The 13,531-nt window shown below is 37.9% G+C and overlaps 1 protein-coding gene across 2 annotated transcripts in view; it reads right to left on the reverse strand.

Annotated features, from left to right (window-relative positions):
• Window positions 1-12,380, reverse strand: part of klf2b (Kruppel like factor 2b) — a 74,137-nt gene extending 61,757 nt beyond the window's left edge. The window contains exons 1-3 of one of the 2 annotated variants that reach the window (XM_077523381.1): window positions 12,309-12,380; window positions 11,220-11,290; window positions 5,517-5,588 (exon numbers count right to left, since the gene is read on the reverse strand). The gene's annotated coding sequence lies outside the window, so the exon portion shown is untranslated. Of the gene's footprint in view, window positions 1-5,516; window positions 5,589-11,219; window positions 11,291-12,184 lie in introns of both variants that reach the window. The other variant, XM_077523391.1, reaches the window with a different exon arrangement.
• Between the last annotated feature and the right edge of the window lie 1,151 nt (window positions 12,381-13,531).

Raw genomic sequence — 13,531 nt, forward strand, 5'->3', positions numbered from 1 at the left:
GAAGTCAAACATCAATGTCAAAGACATCAAAGACTTACTGTCAATCAGATACAACAGGTGTCATTGACCAAAACTTGCCCAATTGACTTGATACAAGTCACTGACCAAACGAGATAAAAGCCAGATGCATCCAATCAGATTGATCCGCCGCCATTGTTGATATTTAGTTAATGTCTTTAATATGAGATCAAAGCCTGAAGATCAAAACACATTTATGCTGTCTTTAATCAAGAAGATCAAAGCTGTAAGCGTCAATCGGATTTATTTGATGTCATCAAATACATCAAAGCCTAAGGCCTATCATGATCAAACATATTCAAACCTCGAGGATCCAATTGGATCATTCAAACAGTGATCGCAGCTTTTCACAGCCAATTGGATTGATCCAATGTAATAGATCGGTAGAACGCATGAAGCGTCTAAAAATCAAATTGATCCAAAACATCAACCACATGAAAAAAAAAAAGAGGGAAGAAAAAAAAATCAAAGCCTTGTCATTGTCAAAGAGATTAGAACCCCTAAGCGACCAACTGGATTGCTTTTGTGTCATTGATATGAAATCAAAGCCTTTAGCGTCCAATCTGGATTTATTTGCTGTCATGGGTCAAAAGAAATCAAAACCTGTAGCATCCAATCTGATGAATTTTATGTTCTTGATGAAAAAAAACGTCAGTCTTAAGAACCTGATTAGATTGATGTCAACGGTCAAAGAGATTGAAGCCCAAAGTGTCGAATCGATTTGAGCCATTCTCATTGATTAAAGAGATTATAGCCTTAGTAAGTTGTTCTCAACACAACTCAACTTTATTTATAAAGCGCTTTAAGAATAGGCATTGCTGTGATTATTACCTGATACGAAGTGTTGGTCACATTGAAAAGTCCCTAAAAATAAACACAACAAAATAAGAAAAAATCTTTTCTTAAATGGAAAGTCTGGAAATGAAGGAGAAGTTTAGATGGGGACAATTTATTTTTTCAGAAGAATGAAATCAGACTTTGCAAGAATAAAGTCAATTTTTTTTTTAGAATAAAAATTCCGTTTTTTTCTCTCCATAATTCTGCTACTGTTTAGAATTTTCATTATTCGTTATCATCATTATTTATTTCATTATTATTCTTATTATTATTCTTTATTAAAATCAATTATTTGTTTGTGAGTGAGACGAATACTCAAAATTTTTGAAGCATTATCAAATGTTTTCTGTGTTTTCATAACACGATATTTCTGATTGTTAAAACAGACTCCGTTGCACTTCTAAAAAGAAAACTAACTATGGAAAAGCGCTGTAGAAATGAAGAGTGCCATGTGCCAGTGTTTTTTGTTTTGTTTTGTTTGTTTTTTGTAGCATTGTTTGGTTTATTTGAGAATCTTTCACTTGTGGAAGAATTTACTGTTAGCAGTTTGGAGATTTTTATATTTCATTTTACTAGCCACACGTGTTCCTGTTTACCCCAAAGAAAATCACTTTTATGTTTTGCATTTTGTTCCCTTACTATACTGAATGTAAAGCCAACTGTCCCCTTAAAATCAAGGCAGCTACCGAAATTCATACGCACGTCTTGATGCATTGGCGTGAAATCTGAATCCCATTGTATCAGATCATGTCAATTGCAGGGAAGGGTGGTATGTAATTTCAACGGAGACGTCTGCCTAAATTAGAGTGCGGCGTGGTCAGGGAGGGGTGGGGGGGCACCATGGAGCCGGGGGCCTGTGGCTGCGCGCTGCGCACTGCGTCTTTCCACTGGTCGCGACGGGCGCTTATGATGTGGCCGACCGCCGTGCCCCTGATGACGGGCTCGCATGTGTTCCTTGACCCTGACCATAATGGACACGCTTTAGCCGCCGGAACAAAATTACAGCCCCTCTGGAATGCTGCTGTTATTATTTTTCCCTTCCTCCATATGAAACGTCAATGTGAAGGCCATTATAAAACCATCGCAGCTGCGGCGAATGTGCACGTAGGAGGCTAATGGATGATTAGCAAGGGCAGGGATGGCCGCATGTTGAATTAGACGAGAACAATCAACACATTTGACTAATTCCTTCCTGCGAAACTGCCTTCTCTGATTCCGCCTCAATTGTATTTGTCACTAACTCCTGCTTAGATGCTGAGGAAATGACTGCGGAGACATCCAGTAACTCAAAGAGTACTGCAGAGTTAGAACTCAGCTGGAAAACACTTTTTCATCAGCACTTTGAGCAATCTACTGTTAAGTAGGGCTGGGTATTTCCGCCAACCTCACGATACGATACAGGGGCCACGATACGATACGTATCGCGATACATATGTATCCCAAATAAGACACTTTTTTTTTTTTTAAACAAAATATAGGAAAATTAGTACACTAAGACACGTGCCATGTTAAGTTTATCAATAAATGAATGTTGACATTCTTCCTCTGCTTTCATTTTTCTTAGCAAGACACAGTGTCCAATCACCGGTGAGCTATTTATGCATTAATTGAAGGCAATTAACTTCAAAGACGCTGCTGGTTTTTATTTTTTAGGTACAATGCAAGCCGCAAAGGCAAACGTGAACTGCCGATTTAAAGTTAACGAGCAATATCGATTCTGACGCCTGCGTATCGATACGTGTATTGTGATGAGGCCCGCAACGATATATTGCCGTATCGATTTTTTGACCACACCCCTACTGTTAATAGTAATAGATATTGACGACAATGTGTGGTAGGCAAGCAGTGAACACGTCACATATCAATGGACGCGACTTTGGGGGGAAAAAAATCTAAACCTTGTTGGAACTGGGAAGAGCTGCTTTTTAGTTAAACATACTGGAATAGTCTTTTTAAGTGAATGGTAGGCAATGCTTGGCAAGATGTAGCTAAAAAAAAAAAAATTCTCACAGAGGCCTTTTTCTTAAGAGGTGTTGTAATAATTGCAAAAGTGCATGATAGGCAGGCAGTGGTCACACCATATCTCAGTAATTTGTGAGTTATTGTTTAAAATATACTTTAAACATGATTTTAGGATCTGTTTTTTTAATTAAATGTGACGGAATAGTCACTATAGGGCATGATAGACGGGTAGGGACTACACCACACATCAATGCTTGATAAGATATGGCTCAAATAAAAACATTCAAGCTGGTTGGAATGGTAAGCAGGCAGTGAACACACCACATATCGATGATTTGTGAGATATAGTTAAAAAAAAATGTTTTTAAACTGGTTTAAAGATCAGGTTTTTCATTACCTGTGGCATCATAGGTAGTAGTGACCGCACCACAAACTGCATTAATGCACTGGCAAAAGAAAATATATTCTGCTTTGAGGCTGGTCACGGCTTTTCAACATCACGAATGTTAAAGTCGATGAAAATGAGGGGAAAAAGAGGAAATTATATCTGAGTTGTCACAACAGTGCATGGTATGCAGCGAGGAATTACAAAAGGTTGGTTTTAAGGCTGTTTGTAGCTAAACCTGTTAGAATAGTCATGACAGTGCATGATATGCACTACAAGACTCAGAATTCAGTTATTGAACCAGGAAAAAAAAACAGAGACTAATGTGCCTTTACAAGGGTGATCTGCCTAAGCAGACTGAGTACAATTCACATCAACAATAACAATATACATAAAAGTAAATACAAAAATATATATACAATAGAAACATGACAAGTGGAATTTAGAAAAAAAAATAATCACGGAACGAGCACTTCAAATGCTTCTCAAGTCCTTATTTACGATGATTACATTTTAAAAAATGGACTACTAAAGTGCTCTTCTCACCAATAACCTTCCAAAGTTACGTTTTTAGGGAAAGCATCGGCATTTGAAACATCACGGTAATTTTCACCCATTGGTATCTCTGAATTTTGACCTGCCCGAGTAATCCGAGCTCCAAAAGGTCGAGGAGAACATGAGAAATAATGATGCTATACCACTTAATGCTTGTTAAAAGGTGTTTTCACACAAAAATATTCCTCAAAAAGGCTTTTTTTTTGTTCACACAAAAGACATTTTTTTAACTGTCTGTTCCAAACTGTGCATTTTGGTCTTGGGCTATTTTTAACAAAACCCCTTGGAATAGTCAGGACATGCTGCTATGCCTCCAAAACTAACATTTGTGTGTTTTTCCATCATCTGACAATTTGTAGTGTTAGACTGGAATTGTCACAACATTGTATGGTCGTCAATTTGAGCCTGTAATTCCCAAAACTGACATTTAATCACAAAACAAGTGGTGCCATTTGTTTAGCTGTCATGCAACACTCATATATTTTTTTTTCCATCCTGAAAGTACATCAGCACAACCTACGGCGGCTGCGACAAACCAGCCAAGTGTGACTCATAAACTGAAATTGCTTGATATATTTGGCCCGACCGGGGCTAACTTAATGAGGATTTTGTAGGACGCTAGAGGAACCGCATGGGTCAACGGTAAAAAAATCCAGGCCAGCGCGGTTGTGGCGTCTGCTTAAAAGCTTGACACCAAAGAGGCTGAACCCTTCAGGCAGCCTATGGATGCTAAAACAGGTGGCGTAGCTGATTAGGCTCATTAGGATTGTTTTTTTTTTCCCTTAACTTTGAGAGAGGATTTTGTTTTTGAAGTGTGTAGATAAAGATCACAGAGATTATCATGGCTTGGATTCAAAGGGGTGACCGAAGGTCATTTTTCGAGAGGAGGGGGAGAGAGGAGCTGAGGGAAGGAGCGACCCCTAAGGGGTGCTGTAGCCTCTTGTTGCTCTCACCTCGCATCACCTGCCTCATCAGGTGGGTTTGAGAGGGGAAAGGAAACTTCAGAGCTGATGGGTAAGGAAGGGGTTACCATGTTAGAAACTCAAAAACTTCCAAAAAGGAAAAAAAGCAGAGTAAGCAGGTAGAATAGTCATGACAGTGTTTTAGGCAGTCCGTGAATTCACCACTTGCCGAAGATGACCTCACAAGGCCTAAGGGCTCAGCGTGTGGACGTCACATGACAAAACCCAGAAAACAGGTGAGTCGTGACAGTTGTTACGGCACTGTGATGTTATTTTCAGATGACAGCAAATGGCAAAATGGCCGCCCTCCCTGAGGTAGATTTTGCTGCTTAATTTATATTCCACCAATGGAATATGAATCAGAATTTAGTCTAGCGAGGGCGCATAGAACATATTAAGCACATTTTTTTACTTGACGTCTCTTTAAAATAACACAAGTAAAATAAAATAAAAAATTTAATGGTATCTCGAGGCAACACTATATTACACCGGAGTGGATACGACAGTTTAAGACATGCTGTGATGCCTCCAAAACAGATGTAAAAGGTGTCTACTTACAGAAGTGTCAACTGTGGACCATAAAGCGTGGATGCCAAATTGCTAACGTCACCACACAAAAGCTGCATATTTTTCTCTATTATCCAGAGCAGTTAAATTGAAGGGTTTGAGGGCATGTTTTTAACCTTTACTAATTACTTTTTGTAAATACTGTACGCCTACATTGTCCTTTATTGACCTGCAGTGAACTGTTGTACTGTCACGTGAGGAAGTCAGCTTGCGGCGCTTTTGTTACTCACCTGAAGACGTGACGATGAGCACTAACAAAGGCTGAAGTTCATCGTCGAGGTCACAACGCTGAGCAGCGGTGCCTGGAACAGTAAGCAATCAATGGCAAGAAAAGATTAGCTGTTAACACATTACACACAAATTGTCACCTTATTATTATTATTATTTTATTTATTTTTTGCTGAACAATAAATGAGATTTCCTCACTTATGAAGTCCCTAAGCTGTGCTTCCTGTTGGCTGTCAATCATTAACAGCACAATAATTTGCATTAGCAATCCTTCCGTGTGTTTAAGGCCTGATACTGAACTGTGATAACATGTTCAACCAGGAAGCACATCCTGATTCACTTCTTTCAAACACTGGCATGATATAATGCAGTCTGATAGAAGACTTAAAAAAATGGATTTTTTTTTTGACTATGATTATTTTAGTTGTAGGCCTACATCAGTTGTATCCAAACTACGGTCCGGGGGCAATTTGCGGCCCGCCGTCCATTTTTCAGTGGCCTGCGACATATGCTAAAAATGGCATTTGACTCAGTTCAAATAAAATAAACAAAACAAAAATGTTTGGAGATGGCCAATGTAAGAAGGGAGGGTATCGAAAAACAGGTGCCATTAAGGTTATTTTAGTTAACTAAAACTAATGAAAAAACTAATCTAAATTTCAAAAACAATATTGTTCCCAAAATAAAAATAAAAACGAAAATGCTTTTTAAAAAAAGAAAACTAACAAACTATATTTTATGTTTACAAAACTAACTAAAACTAACTATTTATAGCAAACATGTCCTTCGTTTTAGTCTTTGGTAATTAATTTAATACATGAGCCTTTGGGGATGATTTTAAATGTAATTTTTATTAGATTTATTTTGATATAAAGCAGAATAATGACGCTTGAAAGTATGTCACACAGAAGTGACGTCATTTAACAGCAGCCAATAGAAAAGCACCTTCAGATGACATCACTCCCATGGTGTTTTTTAAATATTGCGCACAAGTAATACACATTATTAAAAAAAAATAACTAATACTAACACTGAAACTAACAAACTAAACCAAAACTAAGCATTTTTAAAGAACTAAACTAATAAAAACAAACAGAACCACCCTGAAAACTACGTAAAACTAACTCAAATGAAAAATTCCAAAACGATAATAACCCTACTGCCATATTACAAATAAATTGGTTTAAAGTCTGTAGCATTTTTCTAAATATGCAAAAGCACAAATAAATTATTTGCACAATTTTTAGGACTAAACACAATTTCTCTTCATAACATTATGTGACCCTTGCGTCCTTCTGATTTTCTGTATGTGGCCCTCAAATGAAAAAGTTTGGACACCCCTGGCCTACATGTTCCTTAGGCTATAAACTTGTGACAGATAAGCTAAAACATGAGAGGGGCTACGTATGCTAGGAATGCAAGTAGAAAGCACAGCCACAGTTTAGCAACCATTTAGCTTATAAATATTAACTATCATAGGTTGCTAATGTTACCAAGGTAACACATATAGCCTACAGATCAGCTGGGTTTGGGGGGGGAGGGTGAATCCTGTCGCGTGCAAAGGAACCACCGTCACTCTGCCAAAAGATGTTGCATACAAGCAATTAAAAAGTTACCTTTCTACAGTTTAGTACGTTGCCTTTTAAAGGATGAATAAGAAGATGAATCACAAGTATCAGCGTTTTCTTCCAATTGCACAACTCTAGGCTGCTATACAAATCCTTCTAAATAAGAGGTTGCAATTACACATTGAGAAATGTGTGAGTGCGTAATTGCAGTGAGGTGCATTAAGTCTGACAGCACACGCATGCACTGTGGGCGGCGACCACACCTGCACATCAACAACGCTTGTGAAGCTGCCGCAAGACTAAAAAAAAAAAAAAGGGGGGGGGGGGGGGGGCTAATTGAGGCTCCACATGAACATTAGAGCTCATCTCGGCATGTGTGTGTGTGCCACATTTATTGTCTAAAAGCTGTGTGACACGTGCGGCCTTTCTGCAACCGCTCGACCACCCCCTCCTCGCCAAAAGAAAAAGGCATGGAGACCCCACCTCTAAATGCACATAGTCATCAAGACCTGCTATTTCGGGGTCTGAGCGTCTTCATGTGGTTGGATTTCTATATTCGGCATCCCCTGACCCCACTGCAAATTACACAGGGGGAATAATCTGCAGTTAGGTTATTATAACCAGCACAAAGTCAACTTTGCACCCCCCCCCCTCAAGTGTAGAGGATGCACCCCAAACGTCTTATTTGGGGCTCATCTGCGAGCGGTTACAGCACCAAAGCGCCATATGGCTGCAGGCTGGAAAATTAGAGAGCCGGCGGGTCCTTTTCCCCGCAAGCTGATTGGGTAAACACTCATGGGTTGCCAAAGCGGTGGGCTTCAAGTTGGGCGGTTGTGGAGGTGGGGGTGGTCTCCAGGCCTCGCTGGCTGCTCTGCTCCTTTTCAGCCCCGCGTCCAATTTCGGGTCACAGGAAGCAGTTTGAATAGCAGCAGCATGTGCCTGTTTCTACAGTGCAAAGCCAGTGAGTGACATGCAGGAGCCTCCCGCACGCCTTCAAGGTGCAAACAATTCCAAATGCACAAACTTCATTCAGTCGACTTTTCATCCCAGCAACCTTCACCACAAAGTAAAGTGGGGTAAAGTAAAAGTCAAGTGTCACATAACATAAAATCAAGTAAAGTACAAAGCAGAAAAGCAAAAACAAAGTATAAAAAAATAAACACGTTCAAGTAAAAAGTAACGGTAAAGGTCAAAGTTACAAGCCAAAGTAAAGTAAAATTCTATACAGGACTGTCTCAGAAAATTTGAATATTGTGATAAAGTCCTTTATTTTCTGTAATGCAATTAAAAAAACAAAATGTCATATATTCTGGATTCAGCTGGAAACACTAGCAGGTGTTTCGAGTTAATTAGATGATTCAAGTGATTAGTTGGATAGCCTACTAGTAGGGGTGTTAAAAAAAATCGATTCGGCGATATATCGCGATACTACATCGCGCGATTCTCAAATCGATAAAAAAAAAAATCTATTTTTTATTTTTTTTATTTAATTTTTTATTTTAAGAGCTCAGAATTGTTCATTCGGTAGTCTTACCGATTCAACGTCTTATCATCATTGCCTTTTTTTTTTTTCTTTTTTTTTTCTTTTTTTTGTGTGTGTGTGTGTGAATCGATTTTTAAACTTCCGTTTTTAATGGAAAAATATTCAACAAAACGTCTGACTTCGGGTTAGGATTCACACCTTGAGCATGGAAGAATGTTATATGAACGGAACATTAAGCCTTAATATTTTATTTTAATGCTGTTCAAACATGAAACAGATTACAACCTCTATAAGACTGAAATTTCAGATAAATAAATAATACATTTTCATATAAATCTTTCACTCTACAAGCTTACTGATTAGTATTTTCTAAATTTGAATGAAAAAAAATCGCAACAATCGACTTATAAATTCGTATCGGGATTAATCGGTATTGAATCGAATCGTGACCTGTGAATCGTGATACGAATCGAATCGTCAGGTACTAGGCAATTCACACCCCTACCTACTAGTATACTTTTTTCATCTAATATTTTGAGATAGGCTATTTGAGTTTTGTTTAAGCTGTACGCCATAATCAGCAATATTAAAATAATAAAAGGCTTGCAATATTTCAGTTAATTTGCAATGAATCCAGAATGTATGACATTTTTGTTTTTTTTAATTGCATTACAGAAAATAAAGGACTTTGTCACAATATTCTAAATTTCTGAGACAGTCCTGTAGTTAAAGGTACTCTAGGGATGTCCGATACCACGTTTTTATCCAAACTAATATCAGTAGGAGTACTTAACTCTTGAATAGTCACCTATACCAAGTACTGATACCACTGGTACTTTTGATGAATAAAATTTACCCCCAAAAAACAACGACACATAATTTGTTATATTCCGATACAGCATTTTTACTTAAAATTGCATGAAATTCTTGTCAATCTTCTATTCTTCTGATTTCTAGTTCCTGATCATAAACTGACCACGAGAGGGCAACTGATATCGAGACCTTGAAATAAGACACCTGGTATTGGGATTCGCCCATTCTTTGTTAAAAGTAAAGAGTAAAAAGTGAAAGTTAGAGTGAAAGTTAATGTAAAAAGTAAAGTATAGTGAAAAGTATAAAAGCAATAGTAATGCAAAAAGCAAAAATTAAAGTTAAAAAGTTAAAAAACTAGAGTAAAGTCAAAAATACAAAGTAAAAACGACGGGTAATCGTAAACTTAAAATGCAAAAATTAATAATAAAAAGTGAAATGTCAAGATAAAGTAAAAAGCTAAAAAGATAAAGTTAAAGTAAAAAGTAAAGTAGAAAGAAAGAAGTAAAAGAAAACAATCGTAAACTAAAAATAAAGTATCCTGCAATTGACTGGCAACCAGAAACCTGGGATAGGCTCCAGCATGACCGCGAGTCCCGCGACCCTCATGAAGATGGATGGAAGAAATAAAGTAAAAGGACAAAAGAAAAGTTAAAAAGTAAAATGTAAAGTAAAAAGGATAGTTAAAAACTGAAAAGGGAAACGAAAAGGAAAGATAAAGTAAAAAGAAAAGTAAAGGAAATACAAATATCAAGAAGAGTAAAATACAAATCCATCCAAATAAAAGTCAAATTAAAAGTAGCGTAATACAAAGTTCAAGTAAGATTAAAATCAAATGCAAAGGTAAAATAAAGTAAAATAAATTAAAGTAGTATAGCATAACATCATGTAAAATAATGTAATATAACAAAGATTAAACAGCAACATAAAAGTAAAGTTTAAAAGTACAAGCTAATGCAAAAGGTAAAATAAAGAGTAACTGAAACAACAAAGCAAGACTAGAGACACTAAGAATAATGAAAGCAAAGTTCAGGTAAAAGTGTAACACAAGTACCGTAATACGCAAAGTAACTATAGTAACGTATTGGTCCTTGAGTGTGAAAGCCACACAAATGAAGGACAAAGAAAAAAGTTCGGATGTTACAAAATGTTGCCATTTTACTTGGTTGTGTGTGAAAGGTGAATAAACGCTTCATCTTTTATTACGACTGATGCGGCAACCGCTCTATCTGAACGGACTTGATTCAAGACAAAATCCTCCAGCGTTTGATGCCTCTTTTTATCTTCCCATCACCTAATCCTTGTGTCTTGCAAACCATTTCACAAGACCAGCTTTCAAATATGATGCATGGCTATGACTTTAGCGGGCAACAAAACCACTTGTTGCCTCCTCGCTCGCACCCCGGTCACCGCCGAGAATCCAAAAGTTGGATTTTTTTGTTGATTGATTGCTGTAATTACGTTACTGGCGTGTACGTACGTCGGAAGGTGACAATGGTGCAGCAGCATTTGGCTTATGCAGCGTGACGCTGATGTCAAACACATGTTTCCCCCCGCAGCCCGTGCGCCGAAATAGCCGGGCCTATTTCGAGGGCTGGTTAGCATGCAGGCTCCACAAGGCCCTGATGTTTGCAATCTGCGAGCCGCCACAGAAGGTTTATACATGATCAGTAATTCAAAAAAAAAAAAAAAAAGTGGTCAGGGCCCAAAGAATTTCTCTTTGTTTTGCTGCTGTTGCCATGCACTTGTACTAAAATATGGCTCGGGCATTAGGACGGCACAAAGACAATAAATAAACGTCAAGATCACATTTCCAGAGGAATGGGGAAAGAGAAAATATTCACTTTGTCAGATGCGGGGAGGAACCAGAGGGCGGCCTGGAGGTCAGCTGATTGTCTTGAGATGTCATTGTACCCTGCACAGATTCAAGACACCGTGTGTCACAAGTAGCAAAGCAGCCCCCGAACATAACAGGGCACCCTCCTCCATGTTTCACATTTGGTTCTTTTCTTTGTATGCTTGCGATTTTATCAGAGGTGGGTAGAGTAGCCCAAAATTGCACTCAAGTAAGAGTAGCGTTATTTTAAAATATTACTCAAGTAAAAGTAAAAAGTAGTCATTAAAAAATGTACTCAAGTAGAAGTAAAAAAAAAAAAAAAAAAAGTATTTGCTGAAAAGAATACTCAAGTACTGAGTAACAGCTTGAACGATGTCTGATTTATTTTTTAAAAACAATGTAATCAGACAGACAAAAACATTCATTCTGTTGGGGTGAACCCTCTGTTGACACAAAAAATAATAATAGCAGGCTATGAGTTTACAGGCGAGTAAGCCATTGAAATCACACATTCAGTTCAATTTGCAAAGTTAAATTAAGTTAGCTATATTAGAGTAGGATTTCTGATTATCTGATTTCTGATGAAATCTGAGTGTACACCTGAAAATATTGTGGTCACTACATTTCTGTAAATACCCATCAGCAGAGCAATTAGAAACTTGTACTTTTTAGCCTAAATCTTTGTTTACATATGCTATCATTGCTACATTGAATAAGAATGGCTTGATACCAGTGTCTTTCATGACATGGAGTCAAGTGTTTATCTGTTCCCAAAACTTCTTTACAGTTAATAATTTGTGACACTTCGTGGCTACCGCCAATTCATGCCTCCATATAACATGTATCGTGATCTGTTTGGTTTATGGCAACAGTTAGTGTTTGCAAAATAGTCTATGTGAAAAGGTCCTTTTTCAACACTTAAGACAAATACCTGCCTAAATACAACAAAAAGGGATTTTAGGTCAAACTTACTGCGACATGTTAACTCAGGTTCGATGTGGAATTTGTATATGCCAAAATGTCCGTTTGTTTCGACGGACATAAGACACCGCATTATAAAGCTGTTAATTCCGCACGGCGTGTAGAGTAAACATACTTATTATATGAGGCCATGGGTGTTCGGCTTCGTCCTCTCCCGCTGCTATGTTCCAAATGCCGCTAGCGTTTCCGCTGCCTGTGGTCATGTGACTGCATTGTTATGTCTGATTGGTAGAATGTTAAGGGGAGGAGTCGTCATGTGATTATTGTTGCTACGTCTGATTGGTGAAACACAGTCATGTGGCAGAACCGCTGTTGGCTCTCTGGTAAAGATAATGAAAAAAGGAGAAAAAGTAACGACTTTAGTGTGGCCAAATGTAGCGGAGTGTAAGTAAAAGTAAAAAGTATTGTGTGCTAACACTACTCTTAGAAGTACTTTTTTTTTTTTAAGTTACTCAAGTACATGTAATGGAGTAAATCTAACTCGTTACTACCCACCTCTGGATTTCATTGTATCCTTGTGCAGATTCAAGTCACATTTATGATGTTTATTGAATATCTGGACTATTGGGGGCAAAGCATTTCCTAAATTCTATCAAAGAAATTGAAGGAAGTCATAAAAGCTTTTGAAGTTTCATGTGACTGCCAGGTGTTCCGTGTTATTCAGTCTCTATTGTGTCTCCAGAAAAGGCTCGTCCATTCCCAGGGCCCTCCAGTGACATTTATGTGGAACCTTTTGTGCGTCTTCTTTTTTTTTTCCCACCGTTCGTCCATTTGGAACATGGCAACTCACCTGTATTTGTTTGAAGCGGAGATGTTTGCTTTTCAAACCGACGACTTTTATTGATGCCACTTCCACGCAATCTTTCAGCGTGGCGGGGCATGTCACAGCACCACGCTAAGGTGATAGTAAGTTGGCATATTTGTAAAGTCATCCCTTTTGTCTTTTGGTTTGGATAAGAGCACTGGAGGATGACGCATTTATTAACCAGGCAAAACAAACAGGCAGCTAGCAAGCTGCTAGTGTTATTTGGGGGTTTTGTTTGTTTTGTGTCTTTAGGATGGCGTGACAGAATCCAGAGAGGCTTTCCAGGGATAACAAGACGAGAACTTCCAGGATCTCTGTCTTATATTAAGCTCTAAGCGCGGTAGCTAAGCTAGCTAGATAAAGGAGAGCCTAGTTAGCATCCGGTCCTTACACCAACCACAAATCACCATTTATGAATTAAAGATAGCATGTTAACTATAAATCAACACAATTTAGATTTCATAATAGTCTCAAAGTGATGGGCTACTATTGGTGTTAAGAAAAAAAAATCTCTAAGAAAAGCTGTTAGTTAT

The sequence above is a fragment of the Festucalex cinctus genome, chromosome 1 (genome assembly GCF_051991245.1).
Source record: "Festucalex cinctus isolate MCC-2025b chromosome 1, RoL_Fcin_1.0, whole genome shotgun sequence".
NCBI classification, from domain to species: Eukaryota; Metazoa; Chordata; class Actinopteri; order Syngnathiformes; family Syngnathidae; genus Festucalex; species Festucalex cinctus.